This window comes from Cyprinodon tularosa, unplaced genomic scaffold, assembly GCF_016077235.1.
Source record: "Cyprinodon tularosa strain WSP-4 unplaced genomic scaffold, ASM1607723v1 ctg694, whole genome shotgun sequence".
Lineage (NCBI taxonomy): Eukaryota > Metazoa > Chordata > Actinopteri > Cyprinodontiformes > Cyprinodontidae > Cyprinodon > Cyprinodon tularosa.
This window is the reverse complement of record NW_024039445.1, coordinates 162,357-185,676: the sequence shown is the minus strand read 5'-3', so window position 1 is coordinate 185,676 and position 23,320 is coordinate 162,357. Positions and strand designations below refer to the sequence as shown.

Here is a 23,320-nt window from a genome sequence, read left to right as displayed (position 1 = left end):
AAGTCCAACCCTGGTCAAAATGTGACTCCAGCAGGGGAAAAAAAAAACGAATTTTAATGTAAAAACTTTGAAAACCTTAAAAAATACAAGCATGTTGTTTTGTCCTGTTTTTTTGTGTCTTATTTGTTATTCTTCCTCAGTAAATATGCAATAAATTCAGGTGTTCAAGGCAAAATAGCGTGGGAAGCTGATGGTGTTTAGTCAGAGGGAAGAGAAGGTCCGCCTCCTTCTAGCCGTGCAGGACTACAGAACGGCTGCTCCTGCTCTAACTAAACCAAACCCTGTGGTGCATTCCAGCATATGGCACGGTTCAGGCAACAGATGGAGACAGTGTGAGTTTCCAAAAATGAGCAGACCCTCTTTGCATCCCCTTTCAATTACATGAATGATGGCATAGCTCTACACCGTGAAGGCTGCTCCTGGCTCATGCAGCATGAAAACAGTATAAAAACAAAGTGTCCCACAAGAGCAGAGATCAACGCTGGAGCTCCTGAGAGTGGGCAGCTGACCCCTGCCCCTCCCTCCCATCACATTCCACTACAAACTAAGTGTCAGGTGGCATCAATCTAATGATAGCCATCATGCGTGTTTGCCTTTGTGTGTGTGTGTGTGAGGTAAGACTAGGCACATATGAGTGTGGAGTCGCTGGTAGGAGTATGTGTTCTGTGACAACTGGTCTTTATAAGAGCATTCTTTCTCCCATAACAAACAACCTGGGGTCTCATACTATACAGAGACAAACTAGAACAAGCAACTGCCTCTTTAAGACAGGACAGCGGCAGCTTTTAGCTTTAAATATCCCCACTACGTTCAGAGCAAGCTAATGACAACTCTGTCACTGTTGCATCGACGATTACGTTAACACCATGGCCATTGTGAAACTAGAAGTTAAGGTAAAACCGTTGCGGTCAGGAAAAAGGGGAGGAGTCAAGCCTTGTCTTACCCAATCGGTGTTTTCTGCAGCACCCAACACTCAGTAGGAGAGGTCTGGATTCTGGTGACGATAGAGGATCATACCTCTGAATTAAGAGGCAATCACTTCAACAAGTGAGTGAAGGAGGAGTGCAGCAAACTGGTACCAGACCATTATGATGGTAGAGGCGTTTGGCAGCTACCTTGGTCATTGAACCCACAAGGAAAGTTCTTATAAAAAGGACCGTCAGCAACAAAGCTGAGCCCCGTTTATTGCCTCATTTTGGCTCTAACCAGAGGCATGCACACACCAACAGAAAAAGTGGAAGTACAGCCCAAGATGAAAAAGTGTTCAAGCTTGAGCAAAGCAAGCTGTGGAAGTTTTAAGTTTTTCCAAAAATTAATTATGATACAAAATAAGCCTTGGAGTGGGAAATACCTGAAAAGACTGCTGCATTTTGTAAAATTATTATATGTTACAGCTTTATGCAGGGCAGATCTAGATGAAACCATCCGAAATCTGCCAACAATGAGATATGAGTGCAAGTGTTTAATATGATTTGACTGTGTAGTCATAGATATTTTTGAAGGTACATGAATGGGATAGGTAAAAGAAGTGGATCATTCTCACAGACAGAGCTAATCCTGGACGTGGAAGGATCCCCACAGCCCCACTTCCCTTTTTTCTGTATTATATAAGCGGATGTTTACCAATGTTTGAGCCCTAAGCAGTGGTTCTGAAATTGACAGCAACAACTTGCAGACGGATTCAGTCGATGTTAACCAAGACAGCCTGTAGAAAACTCCCAGTCCACCTGTATTAGTAGCAAGTCTCTCGAAAAAGGCCCAACTATCCCGGGATGATATGATTAGCAGACTGTAACACACTCTAACTTGAAGAGATATAGTGCTCCTCTTAATTTACTGTAGCTTAGGGGCTTTTCAGGCTTTTAGGAATAACCATCTTACTGTTAGAAATGGCAGGCGTCCACCTGCTTTTAAATGCCTAAATAAAGACACTGCTTTTTATTCAAGGTTGTAAATGTTTGCTCAATTTTAATGCATTAGTAGAATATTTAATTTGCTTTCTGGCAGGTTTCGTACATACTTTCCTATCATTTCTTCTCTCCCTGCTTAATGTTTGATATCAAAACAATACCCTAAAAAGAAACTTCCTTTCATTTTCATATCTTTTACTCTCTAAAATATGTCCGAAGTTGTGACTGAAACCAGCTGTGACTGCACCGTCCAAAAATAGAGCAGCAGTTAAGGCCTGTAGCTCAGACAGCCTGTACCACCGCTGCTGCTTATCTGGCTTATTCATCAGGCCAAAGAGGCTCATTAGCAGTGACCAGGGGATTCCTACCATTGCTGCTGCTGCTGCTAAACCAGCCCTCCAGCAGCTCCATCCTTAGGCGCCTTAACACAGACAAGAAAGAAAAGAAAAAAGCTCTGGCAAATAAAGAGCCATGCAGACAGGAAGTGGGTGTAATTTCCTCAGGAAGCTATCAGAGCCATTTCCTGCACAACCAATCAGATGAGAGGAGAGTGAAAGAAGGCAAGAGACAGAGGGGGAAAAAAAAAAATCAAGAAAGAGTGAGTGAGAATTTTTGAAAAACATGTGGGCCACTAGTGTTTCCGTTTGAACCATGAACAAACTGCAACATAAACATCTCTAAGAGAAAATATTTCCCAGGTTCACACAAGCTGGAAAAGGAAGTTAATACAGATTGTGAATGACACTTAGAGACCTGTGTACGTACAGAAAACAGAAGTTCATCGCAAGGAGAGCAAGTGCTGATCTACACAAGGGCAGGGCATATTATTGCTGACTTTATTTCATTTTTGCTCATGCAAAAGAAAAGTTTGATCAGTTTTCATAAGGATGAATTAAAGATAAAAACAATTTATTTCCTCTTTTCAATATTAACTTAGGAAGTTTTAAATGGAGATTATTGAGATTTAAATTTATTAAAAATATTAACAATTACTAGATTAAGGATTCAAGAGTAATATTTCAGTTGAAATATTAATGATTTTTTTTATTAATGATTGATTTAAAGTTAAATCTGACATTCCAGAGGAAAATATTTGCCGATGCACATTGAAACACCTGCAGCCACCTCATCCTCACAGTTTGGAGCCTGTCGATAAAACGGACAGATGGGAAGCAAACAGAAACTCTGACACTGCTGCTTCACCTCTGCAGAAGATCAATGGAAGGAGCGAGCCCTGCAATAGTTTTAGGTCACTACGTAATAAACGGTGCACCGCTAAATGTCTCATCCACATCAACAGATGGCAACGATCATATCTCAACCACAGGAGTGACCAACTATGTTATGCAGCGAAGGGCTGTTAGAAGCAAGCTAACTGCTGTCCGAAAATAACACTAGTTCACATTGGTGATTGATTTTGTTTGAAGAAACAAATCAGACGCCTGACGAAGAAAGGATTAAACTTAAAGGTTACTTATTTGTTTAGAATAAAAGCATCATGTCTGTTGAAGGGAAGCAAATGCAGCGGTTTGAGCCCATTGGGTTGCAATTGGAACAAAATGACTAGCAGTCGTCCATGAAATAAATTCTGGCTTGTATAATTAAATATGAAGAAGCTTCGGTGCATTATTCAGAAAGGTAGAAATGTTGATACTGTTCTGTTTCCATTAATATAAAGTGACTAAAACTGTACAAACGCAATAAAGCTGTTGCCTCAAAGACTGTGGTTAGGTGAATGAGGAATTAAGGCTTGTTTGAAATGCTCTATGCTTTTTAGCAAAAAGACTGAAGCAAATAATATGGCCGTAGTTACAACACTGAGAGACTGATAGTTTTAGGAATAAAAACAGCTGTTAGGGTCCTTAGAAAATAAAAAACTCAGAAAATCACCATGTTCTTTAACCTCTTAAAACCCACTGGGTCGCCAGCGACCAGGTGGACCTTAAGTGGGGGTAATAATTCAGAATGCATAAAATTCCACCGGTAAAGTTTTTACCAGCTGGTGGAGACATTTCGCGCAGCTCCAAGCCGACACCAAAAGTTCCATACCCCAGAGCTCTGGAACTGTTATAGCTAGAGGTCTGAAATTTGCTGCATTTGTGGGCCTTCATACTATAAAATATAATACAACAAAACCTGCCTTTTCTCAAGAATGTCTTTATTACTGCTGTTTAAAAAAGACCTATCATTTCCAAGAATAAAAAAAAACCCTAATTTGAGCCATGTTTGAACTGATGCAGGTTGGTTTGTGTTCTAGTCACTCAATTTCAATTTATATATTAGGAAACTAGAGGGTGTTAGCTTTCAAATAATGTATTGCACATGTAATTTGGGCTTACAGGTCCTAAGTTATTTGCTTTTCCATTTGGGTATGCAAAATAGGCGAGGATTACCCAAAATCAGGTGGATGTTAAGAGGTTAAGAAACTTGCATTACAACTTTTTAGAAGTTTTATGAAAGGCGTAACTAAGAAATAAAATATAATTTGCTAATAATATAAAAGAAGGCATGGCAACTCAAGAGATGGAGGAAAGGCAGGAAGGTAGAAAAAAAGAAGAAAATGGGACATTTTGAAATATGGAACAGGGCAGCAGCAGTGGAAACACTAAAAGAACAGGCAACGGAAATATCCAAGCATACGTAAGACATTCTGGCAGGGGGAACTGACCTGCACATCAGAGCGCGCTAATTACACATCTGTTACTAAAAGTCAGCAAAGCAGAACGGAGAACACACCCTCGACTTGTCCAACCTTGACCAAGCAGCTCTGGCTGCAGCTGGCAGGAATCACAGACCCAAAACAGGTCTATGGCTAAAATACAAGTGTCTGAATTCAGGTGAAACTCCACACTGGAAAAAATCGAAATCTAGATAAGTCATTTTTTCTTAAAATAAGTGCATAAGAGGAGGTAAAAGGGACATCTTCCCAATGGAACATTTGGTTTCGAAAATTTACACTTAAAATATGAAAACACAATTGCATTGTCTTATTTCAAGTGTATATTATCTAATTATCTTTTTTTAAGAGTACAAATACTCATTCCATTGGCAAACCATCTCATTTACATACTCAAATTAAGCGTAATTACACTTAATTTAAGATTTTTTTTCCAGTGCATATAATGTAGAATTGCTTCAAATGATTTAATACTCTTTCCACATTAAAACCAAAAATGTCCATGTTATTCTACAGAGGTTTTTAGTATGGAAAAATGATTAAGAAGTGCATTTTTGTGAAAGAAAAAAAAGGAAAAAAAGAAATTATAGCTTGAATTCTCGAAACTAAAAATCTAAAAATATATGAGTGTGAATTTGTATTCTGCCCCTATTAACTCAGATACCGATGAATACTATTCAGAGGAAGTGACTGGTTTTATAAAAAAGTTGTTGGTAAACAGTCTTCATTTGAATGCAATTTAGTCTTAGAATAACTCCAGGTTTTCTATCAAGACCAGAGAGTTTCTTTAGCTTTAAAAAGTCAAATTTCTGCCTGCAGGCCAAACACCAGGTTGTGCTCACCAGAGTATTTCAGAGTAGCAGGCCACTTAGTTCAAATTTGTCCCTGCTACGGTGAAATTCCGGCCACTAAGCTAATTTTTTAAGCGTATCGGGTCTTTGATTGACATCTGGGCTCCCTCCAAAACATTGCATCACAAACGTTGGCTATACTGGAAGTATAAAAAGGATGCTGAAATCAGGCAATACTTTGACTCTTTCTGAGCATAACAGTCGCTGGAACTGTTTTAAAACAAATTTAGCTACTTATTTGCACATATATGTAAGAGATTCACTGTGAAATCGTACACCCTGCACCCTTCAGACATCATCATTGACTCACTCTGAGCTTGCAGGCAGGTGAACACCTGTGCTCACCATCCCATCGGTAGACAGGGGAGAGATGATTGAGATGCAAGGGGCTCCTAAATGGTCAGTCTTCTAAGCCGTGGGCGTTATTTGCTTTATGTTGGTTTGCCACCAAACAGACGGGAAGATATGGTTGCAGCTAGCATGTAGATCCATGCAAGACAGAAGTAAAAACACCCCCCCCACAAAGGTTTCAATAATTTCCTCCAAAAATTGACTCTGGACAAGCTTTCAAGGTCATGGAAAACTGAAACATCTACATGCAGGTGCAAAGGAAAATCACAATAAAATCACAATTGCAATATTGAATTAAAGTAATCACAATTAAAGTTTTGGGCAAATGTGTTCAGCCCTAGTGAAAATGTTGACGTGGTGTGACTAACAAAGACATAACACTACTTTTTCCATAGCGTAGAACATTTTGTGGAAGCATCATGGTACATGGATACATTTCAGCAGTGGGGGAGAGAAAAACTAGTTGACCTGAAGCTAAAAACAGGGCAGTATTCCAGGAAAATCCTGTCATATTCTGCAAATAACTTGAGACATTTGGTCCTTCCAGCAGGAAAGTAACCTTAAAAACACAGCCAGGGCTGCAATGTTTAGCTTTAGATCAGAGCAGATGGATAATTTAAGAAAGGCCCAGTCAAAGTCCAGACCTAAAAGCAGTAGAGGAACAACTCCTAATGCTTTAACGTTGCTGATTATTTTCTTTTCACCTGAAAATATGAGTTTAAATGAATGGTAATTAATTACAATGGTAGAAAAAGAAAAAGAGTATTTTTTAGGTTAACTGTAGGATGTCCAGAAGATTGACTCCTACAAAGAGGCCCCTTAAACTTACTTTATGCCACAAAAGGTAAATACTTATATCACTACTTAATGAATTCTAATGCATGTTCACAATCATAACAACACTCAGCTTGTTTCATATTAAGGTTGTTTAGGATATTGGATCCGAGTGCTAACTTTGTTTTTTCTGCTATTTTGTGAAGCAGATAGCTTAGAGTACAGCCTTAAAATATCTGAAGGTCAGTGTCACTGGTGGCTACCGTGTGTGATGCTGAACTTTAGGTCTCTGTGGCCAACCACAGGAAAAAGGCATGACGAGTATTAAACACTCATATTATACCTTTGCCCCCCCAACACACACACACACACACACACACACACACACACACACACACACACACACACACACACACACACACACACACACACACACACACACACACACACACACACACACACACACACACACACACACACACACACAGATGTGTTGATGCAGTTTCTGATATAAGATAAATGGACAGAAATGCTGTTCATTCAGCTTAAAGAACTCAACAATAAACATCAACTACATGCACTAAAAAAGCTGCTATTCAGAACAGATTTTTCATTTTATTATTATATGTCTAATCAGGTGTTTAGTGCGGAAGGAAGAGGTATCCCCTTCGCAAAAAAAACTAAACACAGGCATCATATGACTTACTTGTACCAACCCTTTATGCAAGCTGTAATACAGCAAAGTTGACTTAATACAACAAGGATCAGGAGTTGTTTGCACTCAGTGAACCTGAAAAAACCCTTAGAGGGTTCCCTGTCTGCAACTTCAAATTGGACTTGGACATTTCAGGAAGAAAGTTTTGTTTACTTAGTCAAAAAAGCTGAAGGCAAAAAAAAACATTTTTTTGACAAACTTCTAACCAAACTCTTTCTCTATTCACTAAAGTAAGCCTTGTGATGACAGAACAAAAGGACTGATCCTAAGATGTGAGCGCTTACCAGACACAATCTATTAAAAACACACTGTGGAGGTGAATTGTGGGAAATGCCCCGCAGGTTTATCATTCCACTCTGGACAAAAGAAAGACTTTCAGCTTTCACTGCATCGTTTTAGGCTCATTTTGCTGGAAATGCATACAAACCTTAGGAACATTTACATAATCTCCATAAAAGGGGATTTCCAGATTTGCAGAAAACTTTGCTAATGATAGGATCTAATTATTTCAGGAAATCATTTTCACACTAATGTCTGCCTGTTATTTCAATGCGATAAAAGGTTAAGAGAGCAGCGACTTGAGCAAACTTATCCTAGATATCTGCTTTGACATTTGGTCAACAACCTAGCAAAGAGTTCCCTGTGAGATACTAGAGCTAGTGTTGCACAGCTGAGTGCATGTACAGGGGAAGTTGGATCATGAGTTGGCAAGAAAGGGAGTGTCTGCTCTTTGCTGTGGGTGTTAACAACATGATGATATGCATAGTCAGGCTGATTTTTCCTACACCCCACCGCCCCATTCATCTTCATTTTATTTAACCCGTTAAATGTTCCCTCCCTTCTTCACTTAACTTCCACCTCCATGTCCCGTCTAAAAACAAAGCCCCTCCTTCTACCTTCACTCTAAGACAGCCGGTGTATTGATAGCAGGTCGACAAGATCCAATTATGTAATTTAACAACCATTAGATAGCTGTTAAAATAAGATTACAGCCAATAGCTTTGTGAAAACGCAAGCAATTTTTTTTTTGTTTTTTGTTCATTGCTTCACGCAACATGCCTTACACGGTGTTCTTTGTTTGCACAGCCAGAGGAAACATACTCCTGTAACATTGTTTTAGTGCAATAAGCTTATCTTGGTTTTACTTGGACTCGGCTGCTGCGGGGAGTCGATGACCTTCTATTCAGACATTTTTAATGATATTGAACAGCCCCATCCCCCTGAATGTCTGTGTAAGGCGTTCCAGAAGTCTGTTTACATTTTAAAGATGATTAACGAGGTATCCCAAATAACAAGCTGCAAATTTCTCCCACATTCATGCGCACACATTCAGCAAAGCCTAATAGGCTTTCGGCTTATTTGCTTGTTTCCTTGCGGCTAAAGCAAACTCTGGACTTCAACTTCAACGAGCTGCCACCCCCATCCGTTCTCGCCTCACCCCCATAAAGAGGTCAATGGCCTCATGGAAACAGTTGATAGGCCGGGGGAAAATCGACTGGCATGGATTGGCAGACCAGAGTGAACCTCCAGCTTGGCCTAACTGCTTCCATGTGTATGCGAGAGGGTTGGGGTATGTGTGCAGCAGTAATTGCCAAGATTAAACAAAGAAATCTCTGATTAGCCTTTTTAGACCAAAAAAAAAAAAAAAAACCTGACCCTGACTCATTCAGTCTTCTAATTACGTATGTCAGCATGTGCAGCAGGTTCATCTGAGCTGCAGCCGATTTTAAGAACAAAGCTGAAATACCAGGGTCCATGTCAAATATTTCTGAAAGGAATGTCAGTCTTCCCAGAATCAAAGCTTGTAAAGCCAAAAATGCCTCTGGAGTTGGCGCAAAGGTGCCCCTTGGCTCACAATGCTCAAAGCTTTATAACCATGATGTGCATAATATATCAAAAAAATACCAAACAGAAATATCCTTTATTATTCCAGAGGGGTGTGTCAGTGGCAATGGAAGTAAACAGGTGGCTGGATCAATCCAAAGCTGTAAAAAAATCTGAAAAAAAAAATAGACTCAATCCAGTCTTTATACTATATATATTCCTTTCCAACAACACTTTCTTTTTATATATTTATATATATATCTAATAGGGCTGAGTATTGGCAAGGGAGTTATGATACGATACCTATACTTGGGTCATGATACGATATTGTTACAAATTGCAATATCAACATATATTGCGGTATACTACCCAGCTAATATCAAAATTAAATGCAGAGGTTAAAAAAAGGGCTGTATATTCAGTAGAAGATTTTTTATCATTCAGTTATTTTGTTTTTTATTGGTAGCCATGTTGGTTGGGGTTTGAGTCACTTGGCATCTGCTTCTCTGATTGCCTCTACTATATGCACAGCAAAAGGGCTCCAAGGCCCCTTCTACTGGAACAGGGGTGCAGAAATAGTGCATATCCCCCCATTGTTTTAGGGAAAAATGTGTTATATTAGAAACTTAATGATCGCCAATAATCACAATCTATTGCCAAATCGATTTTTTTCCCACACCCCTAATATCAAAACAAGCTCCCTCCCCATGTAGTGTCATCTCTCCACACCTCTAACGGACAGCCTTTAAACAGTTTTCCCATTAGTCACAGTGCATGCAAAAAGCTCATGTGGGTTTACACTCCAAGGCGAAGAGAGAAAAAAAAAAAAAAAAAAACACTTAAAGCAGGTTTTTCATCATTTTATCTCGACTTGTTTTCCTCAGTCATCTAAATTAGTCAGTGTTGACTGATCTGCTCTGATTAGTTATAAGCAGATCAGATACAGATGAACCCGGTTTTGGATGTGGTTCATTTAATGCATCAAAACGAACCAACCAACAGCTACCATGCTTTGGTTTATGTGACTTAGAAAATAAATAAAACACAATTTATTCATATATTTATCAGCCACAGGTAACCAGACTGGTTCATCTCTACTTTATACTTTATGTAGACACTTTTGAATAATATTCAGACTGAAAACACTAAGCAATATGTAAAAGGATGATTAAAACCTCATATTATCAACTAGGATTTCATTATTAATTCATTCTAACCTAATAAAGCAGCAACAAAAATTCAAAAAGATCTAACTTTGCACAAGCCCTCTGGCCTCCTAATGGATGATAGAATAAAAATAGACTTTATCTAATAACAGTGGCATCCAAATCATTTTGAGTATGTACCAATGCCAAAGCACATATCAGGAAATGTTTTAGGATCTGATATGCAGAATCCTTTAAAAAGGCATTAATTTAATGCTCGATTAACCTGCTATGCTTTTGCTTTCCTCCTCCCCTCTGCTTTCATGTATGATTTATGCACATAAAGTTCCCTTAATAAAGCTGAATCTGCACCCAAAAAGATATTAAAGTAAACTTAAATGACAGGATTGGGTTGTGCAAAGTCCATATAAAATGATCAGTCTCATTGCTTCCTGACAACACAGTAGAAATGTTTAGTTAGAGTCACTCCATGTGTGAAAAGCTGACAGACTAATACAGGGTCCATTGTTTGTGGATGCCACGGTCTAATATACAGTCAGCACACTGTCCTCACACATTCAAATCACTTAAGGACCTTTCAACCCCCACGCTCCTCTAAAGTAAACATCGTCTACGAAGTCCGGTCCCGCTTTTTCCCCTCAGACCATCAAATGAAAGAGCTCATTCTCCGTTTCCTCTCACTCAAACATACACACTCTGTCCCATCAGTTTACCAGCCGTTCTTCTGACTCACACTTGAACAGATGGATGAAACCCTTTCCATTTGTCACCTTCCCTCCCCCTCTAAGGGTGTGTAAAAGAAACAAACCGCTGCAGCTTTGGATTAAACTTCCACAATTAAAACCCTCTAATCTTCAAATTAGTCAGGAAACTTAAACTAGACTGCATTGAACCTCTGTAGGGTCCAAAGAAGCCATTCACTACTGCAAGTGTGTTTCAGAGAGGGGGGTAGCTTAACGTTACTTCTGCAAACAATTCGACCACACATGCTGTGAAGCGAAGGGCACTCCTTATCTGGCAAGAGCAAGCACACTGGGTGGCTTATGTGAGCTACCTTAGCTTGAAATTCCTGCTCCATGACTGTTCTGAAACCATCCAACCGCCAAAGGAAGAAAATGATCCTTGACAGATGATGAGCGTGCTCTGATTTGCTATTGCTGGTGAATATTACTGTCATGGTGCAGATTTTCTGCCCCGAGGAACAGGTGAGAAAGGTGGGAAGTTCTAGATAGGATCCATTAGTGGTAACGAGCTTGTCTATATGTATAATCTTTGCCGCACTTTGTAAAAACACTAAACCAACTGAATTAAACCCTAAAAACAGAGTTTGAATTCAGAGAAGACACGCTTTTTAACAAACTGGACCGTTTTGATTTCCAGGAGATCACGGAGTCAAAAAGGGACCAGTCAAAGTCCAGAGGGCAATTCTTCATATATGCTGCCTCTCCGTAAATGAACAGAATGGATCTGGACATTTGTGTCTAATTTCGCTTTTAAGTGTGTGTCGGCAGATATAAGGAAGTTCTTCAGTGAGCTTTTTAGGTTTTGGTGACCAGCCTTTTTCCTGAGCTGCCCCCACCAAAGAATAATTTTGTTTCCAATTTTAGTCTAAGAAAAGTCTAAATCACTATATAGTTTTTCTCTTTTGTTTTTTCGCCAGGAAGTTTGAGCAGAATTAAAAACCTGTCCAATTAGCATATATTATAACTTAATAAGGATGCTCAGTGGCACAGTGGGTAGCACTGCTGCCTTGCACCAAGAAGGTTCTGGGTTCAATTTCTGGCCCGGGGTCCTTCTGCATGGAGTTTGCATATTCTCCCTGTGCATGCATGGGTTCTCTCCAGGTACTCCAGCTTCCTACGGCAGTCTGAAAACATGGCTTTTAGGTTAATTGGCTTCTCCAAATTCTCCTTAGGTGTGAGTAGGTGTGTAATTGGTTGTTTGTCCTGTTTGTCTCTGTGTTGCCCTGCGATGGACTGGCGACCTGTCCAGGATGTATCCCGCCTTTCGCCCGTGGACAGCTGGAGATAAGAACCAGCACCCCTCGCGACCCCAGCAGGGATAAAGCGTGACAGATAATGAATTGATGGATAACTTAATAAATCAGTGATGTAAATAGCTGTTCTGTCTGGCATCAGTCAGTTCTGGTTTTAGCAGTTGTGTAGTTGGCTACAGGAGTAATTGGCTGATTAGGATCCCATTTATGAATTAACATTTGCTTCTGTGGGATAAATAAAAGTTTTGTTTTCCAACATGCTGGCAAAATTGTAGATTCGAAATACAAAGTAGAGGAAGGCCAAGACATGAAACTAAAAACACGTCCTGAAATAATCTAAAATAATAAATAAATCAGAGCTGATTTATGACAAACTGCATCCTCTTTCTTTGCGGAACTTACCTCAACGAGAAACGTGTATCAAATAAAGCCCAATAGATAAAAAACAGTGCTTCCACAAAGCACAAATATGACAACTCAGGTTTCATCCTTTAACATTGCACAGTAACGCATTCCTGTCTTTCATCAACTGGGCTTCCTTTATAGTCCTTTAAGCTTTCTGCCGATTTTAAAGAGTTTCTCTTTACATATTTTCTTAAACACATTTCTATTCAAGTTCTTGTTCTAACCACTTTTTTTAAAAAGTGATTAAATCCTTCATGACAAATTGAACAGTCAGTCGACACATTAGTATACATTCAAAATACGGCAGAAGGAATCTTAAATTGGAAAAAAATATATATTTATATTTGTTCATCTATTTCAATGTTTTACTTTAACTAACTCTTAATCCTCCAGCCACTAGTTGGCAGCGCAACACCAAGAGCCGATTAGTCAGCCGCTCTGCAGCAGCGCAGCAACAAAATCTAGAGATTTCAAAAGCTATAATATAAATATGGCAATAGATTGTCTTTGTTAAAGTATCAGGATATATTGCGATAAATTGTATGGTTACACAGATACTGTGTTACATATCGTATCACTATATTCTTCCCAGATGATAAAGCCGGATGTTTTTTTTTAAAAACATCCAGCGATCAAAAGTTAAAACCTGAAAATGTACCATTTGAAGGAATATTGGGATGCAATTTTTTTTTTTTGTTGCACGTTTATCAATATAACATAGTGCAGTTTTATAGACAAAAAATTGTATTCATGCAATGTAATAGAGGGGGGATAAATATATTTTAAATGATATTCATGTCTTTAACAGATTAATGACCTGCACTAGTTAACACATGAGGAAAGTGCAGGGAGTGGGAAGGAAAGTGACAAAAACAAGACTTTACTATTTTGCTTTTTTGCTTTTTGGGGGGAGATCTATTTGTGGGAAGGTTTTCAAGGATAATTCAAAACAAAATCAGCGTAAAGTATTCTAACCAGTCCTTGATTCAGTTAATGTGATAGCTCCATGTGGAGTAATCTTTAAAAGCTGTTTAAATAATCTCATCACATCCTCAAAGCATCTGCAATGAGCCGTTTCAATGGAAATAACAGGATCCTTAAAATGAAGCGGCTTAAAAGGAATTCAGCCATTGTTAAATTTACTACCTGCACCTGTTGCAACATGTCTTCTGTTCCGAGTAGCAATTATTTCTATTGTTTTGTCTACTTATGCTGTTCTAATGGAGCAAAAAGGCGTTGACCTCGATCTGACTTCCTCCCATAAATCAACAGGCTAAAATTTTCAGTTCAAGCTCATTTTGAAAGTTCAAGCTCAACACTTTTTAAGTTAGACTAGTGGAATGTAGTATTGTCGGATTATAAAGCTTTTAATGTCGTTGTGTTTTTAACCCTTTTGTTCACTGCTGGGTCCTCTCTGTGATCAAAGCTCCAGTGTTCCCTAGTCCACAGATAATGAAACTAACGAGCTCCATTCAAGGGTTAACTCAACCTGCCACGCTGATCCTGTGGCTCTCTTTAAGGTTCAGGCAATAAAAGGCTAATTTTAACCCTGGCTGAAAGAAACCACCAGTGATGCCAGAGGTAAGAGTAGAGGAGCTGAAGGTAAATGGAGGAGGAATACATTTCAGCTGTCAAATAAAATACCAGAATACTACTAGAGTTCTTATAAGAATACAATTAAACCCTTTTTTTCTATTATTACTCAAGAAAAGTTGGTTCTTGATGTTCCACAGGCTGTTTGCATTTCGTCCTGCCCATCTACCTCCATCCTCTCCTCTGCTGTCTTTACAGGAGGTCATCTCTCACCTGAAGCGCTCAGTTTTCCCATTGATGCTCTCCAGCATCAGTCACCTTTCAGAGGTTGTCCTGAATAAACCACTGCTTGCGCATTCAATTAGTAGTACTTTGTTCTCCTGTTGGGTTCTTATATATTTTCAACAGGCTATAATTGAGCCTGTGCATAAGAAATTTGGTCTTGAATAGGATACTGTAGAAAATAAGAGACCTATATTCACACTTCTATTTTTTTAAATTCTTGAAAATTGTAGTCTACAAGTAATTAACTGTCTTTTAATGCTAAAACCACCGTTATCAATGTGCTTTTAGCTTAAATTGCTGCCTTTGACAAAATGGTTCATAGTTTAATTTCTACAACGGAGTATTAGGGCCACACATGAAGAGAACATTTTTTTTGCCATGACGAGATTAAACTCGACATGTCGACTTTAAAGTCGACATGTCGACATTAAACTCAACATTTTGAGAATAAAGTTGAAATGTCATGTTGAGTTTAATCTCGACGTGTCGACTTTAAACTCGCCATTTCGAGAATAAAGTTGATATATCGTGGCGACTTTAATCTCGACATTCCAAAGTTTGGAGAAAAGAGCAACCGCGCTCCACAGCTGCAGTCTGCGTTTTAAGAGTGAAGGTAGTCTTTGACGTGCTGCAACTGTATAGGATTCTGTGCATGTATCCTGTGCAGCGGTTGGCTCTCTTGAACTAATTTAAACTTTATTGTCGACACGTCGAGATTAAACTCAACATGACATTTCAACTTTATTCTCGAAATGTTGAGTTTAAAGTCGACGTGTCGAGTTTAATCTCTTCATGTCAAAAATATTTTTTCTCTTCATGTGTGGCCCTAATACTCCGTCGTAAATTTCTTATTTAAAGCATTGCTCCACTGCAGTGGTTTAAATCTTACTTGGCAGGGCTAATCTTGTCTAACCTGCAACGCTTCACTTCAGTGCGGTGCTCCACAGGGCTCAGTTTTAGGTCACCCTTCTTTTCTCTATCTGTTTGGCACTATTTTCAGAAAACATTATGTTTTTTTCACTTGTTTTATCACTTAACTCAGTGTCAAATGTCTTCATGACAAAGGCCTGGATGGATTTGAGTTTTACATTTCAATGAGCAAAAAAACAGAAGAGATTGTTTCTGGAGTTACCTCTGAAAGCTCTGGCTAGCTGCATATCTCAGGATCTTTTTAAGCCCATTTGATTTTATTTTAATTTTCTTATAGAGAAGCTTCATTTGCAGCTACAAATGTTGTAAGTCTCAGTCTGAAATTAGTGCCAATTATTTTTGGCAATTAGTTCAAGCCGAAGATTTAAAATTAGATTTATATCTGGACTTTGACTAGGACAATCTAAAAGTAAACCTATCCACTACAGCTCTGTATGTTTAGGATTAGCATCCCAATAGAAGGTGAACCTCTTACCAGAACTAGTGATTCGGCCAATCTGATCCGGTATCTGTATCAGGTCACAAAACCAACAATTCACAGACACAAATTTCCAAAATGCAGAGATTCTGATCCATGAGCCGAAATAACTCCACTGCTGATCCTCTACCACATACTTTCCTGGAATAAATTTCCTGAATGGAGGCATGTCTCATGAAATGCCGTGTAGGAAGACACAACTCCGTTAAAGAAACACATTCCACAGTTCAGCTAGCCTGCAAGCGAGCAATGAGCAGCACTGGCTAACTAGCTTTTCATCGCAACATGGCAGCTGTATAGATGTTTTACACCAGCAACACAGCAAAGCAAGACAGTAACATTGTCGTAGTGTTTGTAAAGCCCTTGTACCCACAAGAAGGAGCTCTGTCGCGACCAACAATATAACACTATAACACCTGAGGGTATTTTAGCCTGGAGGCAGAAAGATGAATGACATGAAGTTACTAAAATCATTCCAAAATAACAAGGTAACTAGAAAAGTTGCTTAACATGTACTATGCTATATATGACATTAAAGACCTTGATCTGCTGCTTGAGGGGAGTTTTCATGTTAACAGGATTTCCTGTTTTTTTGACTTCCCTTTTGGGACCTTACACTTCCCTTGACTTTTAGGTAATACATTCATACATATGATTAGGGGCGACCCGATTCCATGTTAATATTGGATATTGGTCCAATACCAGCCAAACAATTAAATTCCAAATATATCGGGCAGCATCTAAAATCTCAGATACTGGCCGGCTGACAGAAGAGTGCTACTTGTGTTTGAAATTTCTGTATCACATTGGTTAATATTACATGGGTAAGTCGTTTTCATACCTATTGTTGCTCAATAATTTCGTCTGCTTTAGTAATTTCACTTGATCAAGCCTTTTCTAACATTCTACAGTACAAAATAACTAATAATAGCAAATAACTTTTAGCACTATATTGTATCAGCTCAATATTATATATCAGTCAATTCTTAAAGTTGCAATGTTGGAATCCTGTTGAAAAAATGAAAAAGTAACAACCAACCCTACATATAGGTAGGGGTGTAAATAATAATCGTTTTGTATCGATGCATTGATCCAACAGCTGACGATCCGATGAATCAATACGTCCGCAAGAGAATCGATTCATGTTTTGTTTTTTCCTCCGGTCTATTTTTATCCATTTGCTCCTGGGCGTAATTCTCCTCCTGTGCTGCGGTGCCGCTAAACCTATTTTGCCCTCCTACCGCACTTCCTGGTTATACTCTTACAGCAATGTGTTGCAGTGAGCTTAACACAGACATTTTTAAATTATGCTCAATATTGAAGCGTGGTCTGTGCTACACACTGTGGGTCTAGATACGGCCGTGGCGGCGAGGAAATGGGGGGCGAGTTTAGTCCGACGACGGAGGGACATGAGGGCCAAAAAGGGTGAAGATCCAGGTGGAAAAAGGGTCCCAGCGTTCTCACGCACCTCACTCTTCTACTGGGTCAAACTTCACGAGTTGTTTTCCGCAATTTCGGTCATAAAAACAAAACAAGCCGGCCTATAATATGGTCAGACATAAATAAATAAAATAAAATCCTAAATAAGGCTGCCAAGAATGCCCATAATAGATGAATATAAAAGCGTATGACAATTATTTTACCATGTTTATAAAATTCCTACAACAGAACATTTTAAAAACATTTGGTTACATAAACAGAAACACTTAAAACTGCATAAAATCCAGAATGTCAGTTAGTAACAAAGGCTATAATTATAGACTTATCTATATTGAAAAAAAAAACAGTTTTAAAGTCATACGACTGATATTGCATTAAATTACACTGCGATACATAGATTTTGAAAGCCATTATGGAAGCTGGTTTCGTGGCCACAGAGTGTTTACAACATAAAACCAACCAGTTTTCCGATTAGTCGTTTTTCTAGTAGGCTGTATTTGATGTTATCTAAGCGTACACCAGTAAAAAGAGGGGAGCAGGCATATAAGCCTGTCTATTTTTTTATCAGGGCTGAAACAATCAGAGTAATCATGATTAATTGATCATTGAAATAATTGTCAACTAATTTAGTAATCAATTAATTGTTAACTGGAGAATTGAGACTGTAAAACATGCCTTTAGCTGATAGGAAACTCACTTAGAGAAGTAATAATACCAAAATTGTAAAAATAAAAAAAAATTAAACAAACCTGGTTTAATTTCTAAAAAAATTAAGGAACTTTTGCTAATAATCGACAGATTGATCAATTTGCAAAATATGGTTAGTTCCAGCCCTAATTTTTATATTAATTTGTAAGAAAAATAACTAAGTCTTAGTCAATTACAGAATCTAAATGGCATACTTATACTTTGTTATTTTAAGATAAAATGTAAAAAAGGTTCCAATGACAAGGCTACTTTCTGCTAAATGTTTCACCAATGCAAGAACTGCTCAGATCAACATGATCTATTTTAACAACTGGAATAACGGCTCACGAGTCTCTTTTGTACATTTAAATCCATGGGTGTTCTATACAAACAGAGGCAGAAAGGCACAGCGGCACGTTGCAGCTTGCTGCCTCTCAGTGCACTGTGAATAGCTGTGGTTTTCTTTCTAGATGGGTATAACTTGAGCTGAAGGTGCAGTAGGCAAAGCCACCTCAACATCAACTCCCCTGCATGCTTATTTGTAAGCCCAACTTCGAATACTGAGCTCATTCAGGGGGAATCAGTAGATTTCACCGCTGACCGGGGGAGACGAGAGGTGCAGCCCGCTCCGTTCTGTCTCTCATTATCTGCTGCCTGTTCGTCAAACTAACTAGAGCCAGAGAAGAATACCTGCACTCGCTTTGAAGGCCGTGCCTGACTACAGTAAATTATTAGCTCTCCAGCAGCACAGCTCCAGGCCCTCAGGACACCCCGGGGCTGTTCCACTGTGGGTGCCCTTACCTGTCATTCCAGCTGTTGGGCATCTCTCATTGAGGCTGACAACAAGTGCTACGCCTCACAGTGGTGCTACCTAGGTTGCTACTTTCTGAGAGGCAGTTGGGCGAGTTAATATAGGCCTATAACAATGGAGAGAGGGAGATGGGGAGGAGGGGCTGGGGGGTGAATTCAAATTAAATAGCCAACATTCCTTTAAAAGGAAGCGAAGGTAGCCTTTGGGTTTCAGACAAGCCAGAACTTGCAAAGCGTGGGTAAATAGAAGAGATGACAAGTGCAGTGCTACTTCTAGTCTAACAGAGCGTAACAGGAAGTGGCAAGGCCTGCTTCACATGGGGCTTCTAGAGGGTAGCGTCTGGGTGAGAACACGTCAAAGTCTCCACAACCACTAGCACCAACCAACACCCTACACAAACAGCGTGTAATGACGAGCAGACCTGATCATTAGAAACACCTAGAGGGGGAGGGAAAAAAAGAAAAAAAAAAATAGAACAACTTGCTCTGAAAAATGCCAAAGTTTTGGAAAAAGAATACTCTTTGCACATAAAATCACAAAGAAAAAGTGTGACAAACTGGCTTGATAACCTTTTCTGTGAAGCATGACTAATAAAATCTCAACCCACAGTGTTTCGCCAACTGTATTTCTAGTTGATAACGTTAGTCAGATAATGAAACGGCTCTGCTAGATTTACGGTAATTAGAGTTTCCTGTGAAGGCAGGAAACTCTCTGCAGCTCTGAGGGAGCGACGTCCTTTAGTTTTCACAAGGCAAAAATCCTCATTGGTAATCAATTATACATAGACACAAATTATTGAACTCTGTCTGCTCTGAGGCGCCCAGTCCATACCGTCTGATCTGATGATGAGTGGTATAGAAAGACAGGAGGGCTCTACTTTTCTTCCCTTCTTTTCATGTCAGTATTGATTAGATGTGGTATTTGTTTTTGTTTTTATTCCTTCAGACTAAATGCTTTTTCTTTGTTTCGTATTACAGAGATGGTATCAATAATATGCTTATCAGGGCCATTATAATGGCTGCACTCACTTGCAGAGAAACATCCATGCCCTTTGAGTCAGGAAGTACTGTTCAGAGTTTACCACAGGACATATATTTCCCATGAAAAATAAAGACGGTGTGTGTCAGATTTGCCAAGTCTTTGGCCTACATGCACCCATCCTGGAGGAAAAGTCATTCACATCATCCAACAGGCTCAGCCATGGGATGGAAATTCACTTCCAAGCAAGATAATTACCCTTTCATACAACTACAGATACAATGGAAATGTTAAGATCAAAGCATAATCATGCTGTGAAAGGGCCCGGTCAAGGTCCACACTAAAATTCAAATAAGAATCCATCTAAGGGCTTGGAAATTGGTCCATAAAGTTGCTCTCCATCCATTTTGCAAAACAGAATGTTGTAAAATGATGCGCAAAGCTGGTAGAATTTACTTTGCTTCTCTTGCAGTTCTGAATGGTTTTATAAAGTACAGACATATAGGGAGTGAACACCTTCAGCTTCTCTCTCTGTAGAGGAAAATCATCCATACCATGTTTCACCCTGAGCTTGGTTGGTGTGCTAAGGGTAATTAGGTGTTTGTTCACTACTGCTTTTAAAAGAAACAGATAATAGTAACCTCTAACCATTCTCTGTCCCTGCAAAGGAAAAGCATCCCACAGCATGATGCTACCCCTGCCATGTTTCATTATTGCCGTAGTTGGTGTGCTAAAGCCGGGCGTACACTGTGCGATTTTTTTCAATCGTTGCACGCAGCTGCTGCGCACACTGTACGACTAACCGCAGGGTTTAGTCGTACGGTGCGAGTTGACAGCTCACGATTTATGTTCGGCCCGACGCTCTCATGCTAGAGTGAAACGCACTGCCTTGGCAATTTGTGCATTTTTGTGCCAAAAGCCCTAAAAAGAAAGGGTGATGACGTATTTGGAAAAAAGGCATGGCTAAGCAAACGTGGCTACTACGGTCTGTCCATTTTACAGACATGACTGCATTTCACTCATTCCATCCGTGCCACACTGCTGTGTTTACATCTGAGAGGAAGAGTCCTTCTTCCTCAGCGATTGGAAAATCGCCCCGAAAATCGCACAGTGTACGCCTGGCTTAAGGGTAATTCGTTGTTTGTTCATTACTGCTCTTAAAAGAGATAATAGTAACATCTAACCTTTCTCTGTCCCTGCAAAGGAAAAGCATCCCACAGCATGTTGCTGCCCCTGCCATGTTTCACCATTGGCGTGGTTGGTGTGTTTTGGTTGATAAGCTCTTTGTTCAGATAATAACCTCTAAAGCTTATCAGAATGTCTGCTGTACACTATTAATAACTTAAAAAGTGAAACGGGTTGCTCTGGACTTTATTTGGATGTCTAAGTTAAAAGAAGCTGAATCATATATTTCTATAAGGCATTATAATTTGTCTTATTTTCGGATTCCTTCACCCAAATCCAGACACTTGAACCTCAGCCTCATCTGGTAGCTGTTCTCACGCCAGTGCAGGAGAAAGCAGCTTATTTTTTAAGTTTTAACCTTGGTTAGCCTGTTTCCATTGGGCTATTTTGGCTTGATAAATGACATGGGAGGGGGGGGGCACTATTTGAAAAGAGATAAAAAAAAAAAAAAAAGATCAGATTTCACAAGGTCACCTGCAATAAACCTCCAACTGCCTTCCCATTACACAAACCGCCTCCCTTTGGGATTATTAAACTGATCTATGGTTTCAGGATAAAAACCAAAACAGTCTCGAATAAATCCAGGAAAAAAAAACAGAACATAACTCTGCTGCTACCTGAGGAAGTTTTCTCCAACTGTCTGCAAACTCTCAGCTCCTGGGGTTACGTGGTTTTAAATTTCAAGCAATAAAAAGTCACCGTTTGACGACAGACAACGGCTGTGTAAATTGTGGAAAAACAAAAGGCGTTATTAAGGAGAAAATGTCCAGAGAGGAAGCCTCCAGCTGCAGCGCAGCTCGCGCAGCATTCCTGGATGTGGACCCTACCACAGCCTTTTACTCTCCGGGAAACAAATATCTCCTCTAAACTCAGCGGGTAGAGGCGCAAAAAGCTCTAACAGCTCATTATGTAGACTGGAAATGGGTTAAAATGATTTACTCACCGGCTAATAAAGAGAAAAAGACAGCCGAAAGCGTGTAATGGGCTTCCTGATCGAAAGTTGCCGAGTGTCAGTGGGAGAAAAAAAAAAAAAAAACAGTACGCGGAAGTAGACATGAAAAAGAAAAGCGAAGAAAATATGGAACCCGTAAAGAGAAGTAGAAATAAAAAGTTACTAATCAATTTAAAAAGCAGATATAGTTCATTTTAAATTTCTTTTTTTTTTTAAACGATGGTAATGTTTGTTGCTTTAGTGTGTTTTCCTGTCATATAAAGCAGCGAACGGTTTCCGCGCGGTGTCACACAGAAAGCAGTCCCCATTCTGCTGTAACAAATGGCCTAACTTTGCTTTGATCATTTAGACTTACTAATATATGTACAATTAAAACAATCTCACCAATTCAGAATAGCAATTTTTATCAACTGTACTTAACCCTTTAATAGGGAACTCAGTGAAATACTTTGAAAAATCAACATTTCCAGCCAATAGTGTTATTGGAATCCAGGACTAGACCTTACTACCTCTGTAACGTTAAAAAAAATATGGATATTTTGATGGCAAAAAATAATGTGAATTTAATAACAAAATATGCCAACTTGCCCGAATATATATTTAAAAAAATAACAGAAGTGCTTCTATAAGAAATTCACGAAAAAGACTATGAGATTGAAAGACACACATTTTTGAACAAAATAACCTTAGAGGCATCAATGCTGATACTGGTACGTACATCTTTTTAGTTCATAAACCTAAATATAATTATTAACTAGGCTTGTTAACTTTTTAATTAGCTTTTACCCTTTTTTTTTTCCAACTTAATTTTCAGTAGGTAATATATCATTCAAGGGCTCATCTTTGGTCAAATGCCAAAATAAAGCCACGTAGCAGGATCTTTGCTGAATGGCTGGATATAGATCTAGTGCATCTAGACCTCCATTTGTGAGGGGTATGCAAGTGATCTAAAATGGTAACTTGCCCTATAAAGGGTTAAAGAGGTGCTGCTGAGGGTATTAGATTCGCAGGGCAACCCTTAAGCATTTATATAAAGAAAATAATTTAAATTATTCTGATTCTATTGGATATATTCTAACCGTAATAATCCTATAAACACACGTAAAATCAAAATCAAAGAGCAGTTATTTCAAATAGTTTTGGGTTTTCTTTCTGATTTTATGAAAGAAAATTAATTCTCATTATCTCATTAACACTTTTTAATAATCTAATTATTTAATTTGATGTGTGAAATTATAATCTAACCTTAAACTGATTAGTTTAGATAGAAATATAACATTCTCTCAGTAGGAATAGATTGCAGTCTGGTAGGTGAACTTTGCGCTTGTGTAGATGGACTTTATTGTAACTAAAGTACACATTTCTCGAGATT

General features: G+C 38.9%; 1 protein-coding gene across 7 annotated transcripts in view; it reads right to left on the bottom strand.

Moving 5' to 3' along the window:
* arhgef1b (Rho guanine nucleotide exchange factor (GEF) 1b) overlaps positions 1-22,058 on the bottom strand; it is a 65,501-nt gene extending 43,443 nt beyond the window's left edge. For 5 of the 7 annotated variants that reach the window (XM_038268127.1, XM_038268129.1, XM_038268131.1 and 2 more), the window contains exon 1: positions 21,940-22,058. The gene's annotated coding sequence lies outside the window, so the exon portion shown is untranslated. The remainder of the gene's footprint in view (positions 1-21,939) is intronic. The other 2 variants (XM_038268133.1, XM_038268128.1) reach the window with 2 other exon arrangements.
* Between the last annotated feature and the right edge of the window lie 1,262 nt (positions 22,059-23,320).